The sequence below is a fragment of the Lasioglossum baleicum genome, chromosome 2 (genome assembly GCF_051020765.1).
Source record: "Lasioglossum baleicum chromosome 2, iyLasBale1, whole genome shotgun sequence".
NCBI lineage: Eukaryota > Metazoa > Arthropoda > Insecta > Hymenoptera > Halictidae > Lasioglossum > Lasioglossum baleicum.
This window is the reverse complement of record NC_134930.1, coordinates 267,184-274,323: the sequence shown is the minus strand read 5'-3', so window position 1 is coordinate 274,323 and position 7,140 is coordinate 267,184.

The following is a 7,140-nucleotide window of genomic DNA, read 5'->3' as shown; positions in this document are numbered from 1 at the left end:
TCTAAATCAATCGTTAATTAGCATCGGTACGAAAACGTCGCGCGTCGTTGCACCCGGTTTTCTCGGCTAGTTCGATTCGAATCTCGCTAAATTCTTAGCTACGCTGCTGTTAATCATTAAGTCTCACAAAAGTACATTGTTCTGTTCTTTATTCGCTCTAGTCAACTTTACAATTTGGCTAGAGATCTGTACATAGTTTTGTATAAAGTGTTTTGTCGCGACTAACCGCAAGACGGGAATAAAGTGTGCTCGTCCAAATTCTGTGAGTGTTCTTATCCCGTCCAATCCGTAACACTAATTTTTTGAGATAAATTGAAAAATATCCTCAAAAATTGGTGCAAAAGTAGTGTCTCTCCGTCTTTAATCATTGTTTAAACATGTTTAAACAATCATAATGTATTAATATGGATATCACTGTATTCGGGAAAGTCTACAGAATCTTTTGCTGTAAAGAACAATTCAATATCTTTTATAATAACCACAATATATGTTTAAAGTTGAAAAATATGTTTTTTTTCAAAGCCATGTTTTTCAAAAACTGTGCGTATAGGAGAAAAATTAAGGACAGATTCGGAATCAGCGCAAAAAACTCTATAAGAAGGACCCAACAGTATATTGAAAACAAATTTGGTGTTGGACAGTGTAATCGGTTCTCCAGAACCGTTAGGCCTGTTGCACAGTCGAGCGCAATTTTCCGGTCTCAAATACGTTCTAAAATTCTAAAAAAAATGTTACATATTTTGGATCCTAAGACGCATTTTATAGAATTTTTTCAGATTTTTTGGTTGCAAACTGTAGTCGTAAACAATGAAAAACCCCCAAAAATCGGAAAAATGCAGATTTCTAGAAAATATGAAAACATGCTATTCTACTGTTTGGTTCCTTGATAAAGTACTACAGCAGGCAGTGTCGTCAAGTTTTTTCAGATTTTTTTTATTGTGGGACATCATTGTCAAAATTTTTTCGACGTTTCTGCTGTGAGGACGAAAGTTATACTTACTGATTTTACCGCGGGTGTATATTAAGTAATTTTTAACGTTATTACATTTTACATTATTATTACATGTTATTATACATTACAAAATGCAATTGTTTGACCTAAGAAATGCGATTTAATAGAAAGAAGAATTGTGTTCTGTGCGATATATGTACATACTGTGACTCGCAAAAATTTTCGGACGCTCTAAAAATGATAACTTCTTTAATATTGTACTATACGATTTGAACTTTTTGGGAAGCTAGAACAATTAGTTTAGTACAGGATGTGAAAATAATTTTTTCAAAAATAGCAACTGATCGGAATTGTAGAAAAAATGAGAGACACTTGGGGAAACTAAAATACCTGGCAGAAGACTGTGAAGGGGTAGAAAAAATTAACATAAGTATAGAAAAGATAGTACAGGAGAAAAGAGTGGGAGAAATTGTAGAATGGGTTAGGAGTATAGAGAAAAAAGGAAAGAATTAATCACAAGAGATAATCAAGAGAGAGGCGGGATTAGCGGGGAGACATTGGGATTGGGATAGATCAACATAGACAATAAGGTATTTGATGTGGCATGCGATATGGATGGATGGGTGGAGGAACGGATGAATGGATAAATAGAGGGATGAATGGCTTCGAGAATTATAATCCAAGTCCAATTTCTGGGCCACGAGGCTGAAATAAATAAATAAATACGTATTTACTTACTTACTAAAAGTTGCATTTTACAACATCTTTATATGGGCCTACATTGAAAATTTAAAAAATACGTTTTATAGATATGTGTCAATTAAACATATTCTGAAAATTTCGTCAAAATCGGTCAACGTTGCAATAAGCTACAAACGTTTTAATATAAAATAATAATTCTTAAAAAATATTGTGTTATTTTACATCGATATACCCGACCCGACCCGTATCATGTTACAATGTTTCACTCCACTCCGCGGCAACCGAAGCCCTCGAGCTTCACTTCCCTTTTTTCCGTTCGTCATCATAGAATAGTGTTTCCTGAAAATAATGTCTCTGGCCAGACTCGAGTTTTCGACATTTATAGCAAGCTTGCTATAATCGTATTTTATTTGTCAAAATTTAGTTTTTCATTTAAAATATTTTGTTGTTAAAACTCATTAATAGTTTTAAATAGTACTTGAAATATTTAAAATGATACTGAAATATTGGAATATTACAATTTGGAATGAAGGTTCTAGCCGGACGAGGTAGTCCTTCAAATTATTAAAACAGCCGTTGCGCCATTCAATTTTCGGTCAATTTTTCCTATTTACTTGCATTAATTTAATCATATAACTGCATTTAATTGAAATTGATATTTGAGATTTTTTCCCGATTTTTTGGTTCAAAATGTTAATTACACAAACTGAAAAACACGCAAAAATTAGACAAATGCAGATTTTTTAGAGAAACTGAAAAATAGCATTGATCATATTTTTAGACTAGCAACATACCAGAACTTTTTTAACGACAGCGCGTAAACGACAAAGAGGGACTTTTCAATGACTCCAAGAAAAATGAAAAACTTAATGACTCCGAGAAAAATAAAGAACTTAATGACTCTGAAGAAAATGAAAAATTGAATGACTCCAAGAAAAATGGAAACTTCAATGACTCTATGAAAAAACTTGACGACACTGAAGAAAATGAAAAATTTAATAACTCCAAGAAAAATGGAAAACTTAATGACTCCGAGAAAAATAAAGAACTTACTGACTCTGAGGAAAATGAAAAATTTAATAACTCTCAGTTAATAAGCTGTCTTCAATGCCTCTTAAAAATGCAATTAATCATGTAGGGATTGATCAGGTGTTTCTCGCTATATTAAAAAATATTTACAAATCCTTTGACAAATTCTGCTTTGTGGCGTCAGGATACTGCTTTCCATCACAGTTTGTATAGTATACATATATTATTTCTCCTCTTTGTTTCTAGATAAAATTTTATTATGATCCTCCATTAGTTTAACGCCCCGTTCAGCGGTATCATTGACCACCTTCAGGCCATGTTTCAGTCAGACTACTTATTATTCATAATAACTTCTTTTTCCGATATTAGAACTATTCTTACCACGTTTTTATTAGCTCGCTTTCTTGTTCTTTTGTAGATTGGAGCGTATTAATGAATTTATTTATATGTAATATCTCTGCCAGTTATGTATATATGAAAAAACTCTTCAAACAAAAGTTGTAGTATATAAGGAGGTGGATATAGTATCAAAGGAAAAAAAATTTTTCAAAGTCATTATTTAAAGTTTTCAAGGTCACGGATGTTTTTTCTATCAACAACTGTTTATGCTATATATGGATTCTTAAAGAGAAAAAAGACAAATTCAACGATATATCATAACGTCTATTTATGTCAAGATTTAAAAAATTCCCATTTTCCATTAAAAACTCATTTTCCCATTATTCAAACGGCCCCAAAATTTTTCCAGACCATTTTCTCAACATTTGTCACAATTCTGGTTTACGGGACCAAAAAAATTTCATGGTCGAAAAATAAGGTCCACCCTAATGTTGCATATACGTAAATTACGAGAAGGAGTAAAGAGTGCTTAACGTCGAAGAAGAAAATCCGGGTAACTAAAACTTAATATGTACTACATTCCACGTTATTAGAATAATTGTAGTTTAATTATGATACATTTTATATCAACATTTTTTATTTACACCTAGAAACGCCACTGTCTCGGAAGGAAATGGACATTCGAGAGAAGCAATGAAATTAGAGCATCATTGCGAAAAAAGATGAGTTTGCAATAACCTCAATATACATTTTATGAAATTCTATTATAATTATAGTTATGACTGTATTTTTTAATAAATAAACTTGTGTATGCTAGTATAAAATCAATTTATATATATTATACAATTTATTTTATTATTTGTTTGACAACTAATAAATCTACAAATTGTTTCATAAACTAAAAAATACTTCCTGCATTTTCGTATTCTCCAATTAGTGCAAATAAATACCATCAATCTGTTCTCATATACCAATTTTTATTAATGCAATTATGACAGTAACAAAACGTTTCTATTTAAAATGAATACATATTTTGAACATCGTTTTATATTTTTAATTTTTTGGAAGGTTAAAAAATGTAATTAAAAAAGTAACGAAAAATAAAAATTAAAAAAAAATCCCCGCTGCACGGGGACTCGAATGCTAGCTCCAGATTGCGATTCATACGCTCGACGGCTCGACAGCCGAATTTCAGTTTCGCTTCCGCCGTAAAGCAATAGAACATGGCAACATGACAAGTGCTAAAAATAGATTGTGGCTGGCATAAGCGCACAAGCAGCGCACACGGATTTAGTAAAGGTACGTTGGTGAGTGTAGCGCGCGGGCGCGTTGCTAACACGATACAGTGTTTTCTGCACCGACGAAATGCCGTCGGTGGCCTCTGGTGGCCTCCTGTTTCTCACTCCAGTCAGAATATATCCTAGAGGGCGTAAGAGAAATATTCGAGCGACACAGATTGTCACAGATGTCGTCAGATGTGCTAACAGTAAAGTGAGTTCTGTTTCTTGCTAAAGATGATGTAGGTTCTGTTCCATGCTAAAGATGATGTAGGAGCTGTTCCAGGCTAAACATGATGTGGAGACAAAAGCGGCACGGCCAAAACCCGGGCGTGAGCACTCTCATATACTCTCTGGTACCAATAACGTTGTATAAATTTTATTGTGGCGATCGTTGGCGTTCGGTTTATAACTGTATTTGAATAGAAAAAAAGCTTGAAAATTAGTCGTTGTTTCATCAATGTTTATAGGTGCTATATACAACAAAAGCATATCAAATCCATGCTTATTATTTTCGTCTTGAAACACGCTTTCAGCTAAGTACATGCAAAACATCCTTACTCATACGTGTATTAAGTTATAACGTACTAAATGAGACGATATTCTAAAAAATTCAGGAGAAGATAAGCTCATGAATTTTTATTGAACTTTAGCATTTAATTGTAGGATATAGATATGGAATTTTGGAAAATGAAATGTAGAAAATGATGCCTCATTTATCTACTGACAAGTTAATAATACAATTTTACATGTTTCGTTTAGTCAGAAAAATGACTTTTGTCCGCGTTTTTCGTGTTTCAACCCACAGTGCGTCGGTGGCCTCCTGTTTTTCACTCCAGTCAGAATATAACCTAGAGGGCGTAAGAGAAATATTCGAGCGACACAGATTGTCACAGATGTCGTCAGATATGCTAACAGTAAAGTGGGTTCTGTTTCTTGCTAAAGATGATGTAGGTTCTGTTCCATGCTAAAGATGATGTAGGAGCTGTTCCAGGCTAAACATGATGTGGAGACAAAAGCGGCACGGCCAAAACCCGGGCGTGAGCACTCTCATATACTCTCTGCTTATGCTCAGTCCTGTAGGTCCATGGCATGAAGTAAGAGTAAGGAGATCTATCTGTACAGTTTGGAAGTGGCGACAAAACTTGTTCCCGTATTGGGGAGGTACGCCAAATGGAATGGCATGAACAGAGAATGTCAGTGTCAAAAACGTGTCAAACGATGAAACGGAAAGGTTAGAAATATATGGTTATGTTATGACAGGACGTGCAAATACGCAAAATTTGAAGAAAAAAAATGTTATAAATTTTTTAAAAAGATTTTCAAAATCTTATTATTTTTGTAAAATAAAGAGGTGGTATATTATAATATAATATAATATAATTAAAAGTAGTTGTAATAAAGTAGATTTCTTATAATGTAATTAAAAGTACAATAAGTTTTTACACATAATAGGATTTGTTTCTTTTACAACTATTTATATTATGTATAAATATTACATGTATAGCATCCTTTAATATTGTTGCTTCTTTTTCCCTACAGCAATATACATACATGTATTCATATTGATTTCAAATTTGTTGAATACAAAATTATATCTATATGTCCGTATAGATATGTAAATTATTCTCTGGTACAGTGTGTGTGTTCTTCTCTCTGTAATATATTTAATTATATTAACTTTAATTAATGTAAAAGTAGTTTGTTTATAGAATATAATTTATTTCTTTTGAATGGAATTTTGTAATTTATATATATAACGCTTCACAACATCATGGGTTTGTCGATACAGGACAAATCACTACAACCTCGCCTCATCGCTCAATACATTAGGTATTACTTATAGAAAAAAATGTTAGTGAGGACATGAAGAGCAAGATCTTAACCATATCCTATAGGACTGCCCAAAGTACACAGAAGAAAGATAATCCTTTCACAGGAAATTAGAAATATAAGGATGGAGAGGTCCATATCACATTGATTCATTTGTGAAAGATCTAGACACAAGTGCACTTAAATCAATTAGCTACTTCCTAACCAAAATAAATGTCAATTTTATTTAAGTCAGAGCTTGCCATTAGAATCCTATACATAGGGTGCGTTCCGTTTCACGCATAATGCGCATACACTGTATAGTGTAGTATAAGAATCTCTATGCATACACTATACAGTGTATGCGCTTGAAGCGTGAAACGGAACGCACCCATAGAAGCACATAATTTTAACGTATCACTCATTAGTGCTAGACGACGCATTAATTAACGTGCAATAACTTTGCCAAAGAAACTTTAGCTGTAAGATTTTAACCTCTATTAATACTATTGTATATAATGTTATTGTTATCACTGTGTATTTTCTATTAACCCAATACTACCATTAATATTGTATTTTATATCTTTATTTTTGTACTGTTAACCTAGTTCGTAAGGATAGAATGTATTTAATAAGTTTTGTATCATAATTACCAGCTTATGGACCTAACCTGGTCTAAAGCCTTAGTTCTTCACCGGTCATTACATAACCATGTATTTCTAACCTTTCCGTTTCATCGTTTGACACGTTTTTGACACTGACATTCTCTGTTCATACCATTCCATTTGGCGTACCTCCCCAATACGGGAACAAGTTTTGTCGCCACTTTTTTCTTCTATACGCTATCGAGATAGGTCTCCTTACTCTTACTTCATGGTCCATGGCTAGCCCCTGAATCTACCTTTGTTTAAGAGGGCAGTAACGTCGCGTCGTACTGATGTGATTGGCGAATGTCGTTTTACAGGGCAGCATCGTCGGCGAGGGTAGTTCGCACTAATGTGACAGATGTCAGCAGCGAAGTAAATTTTG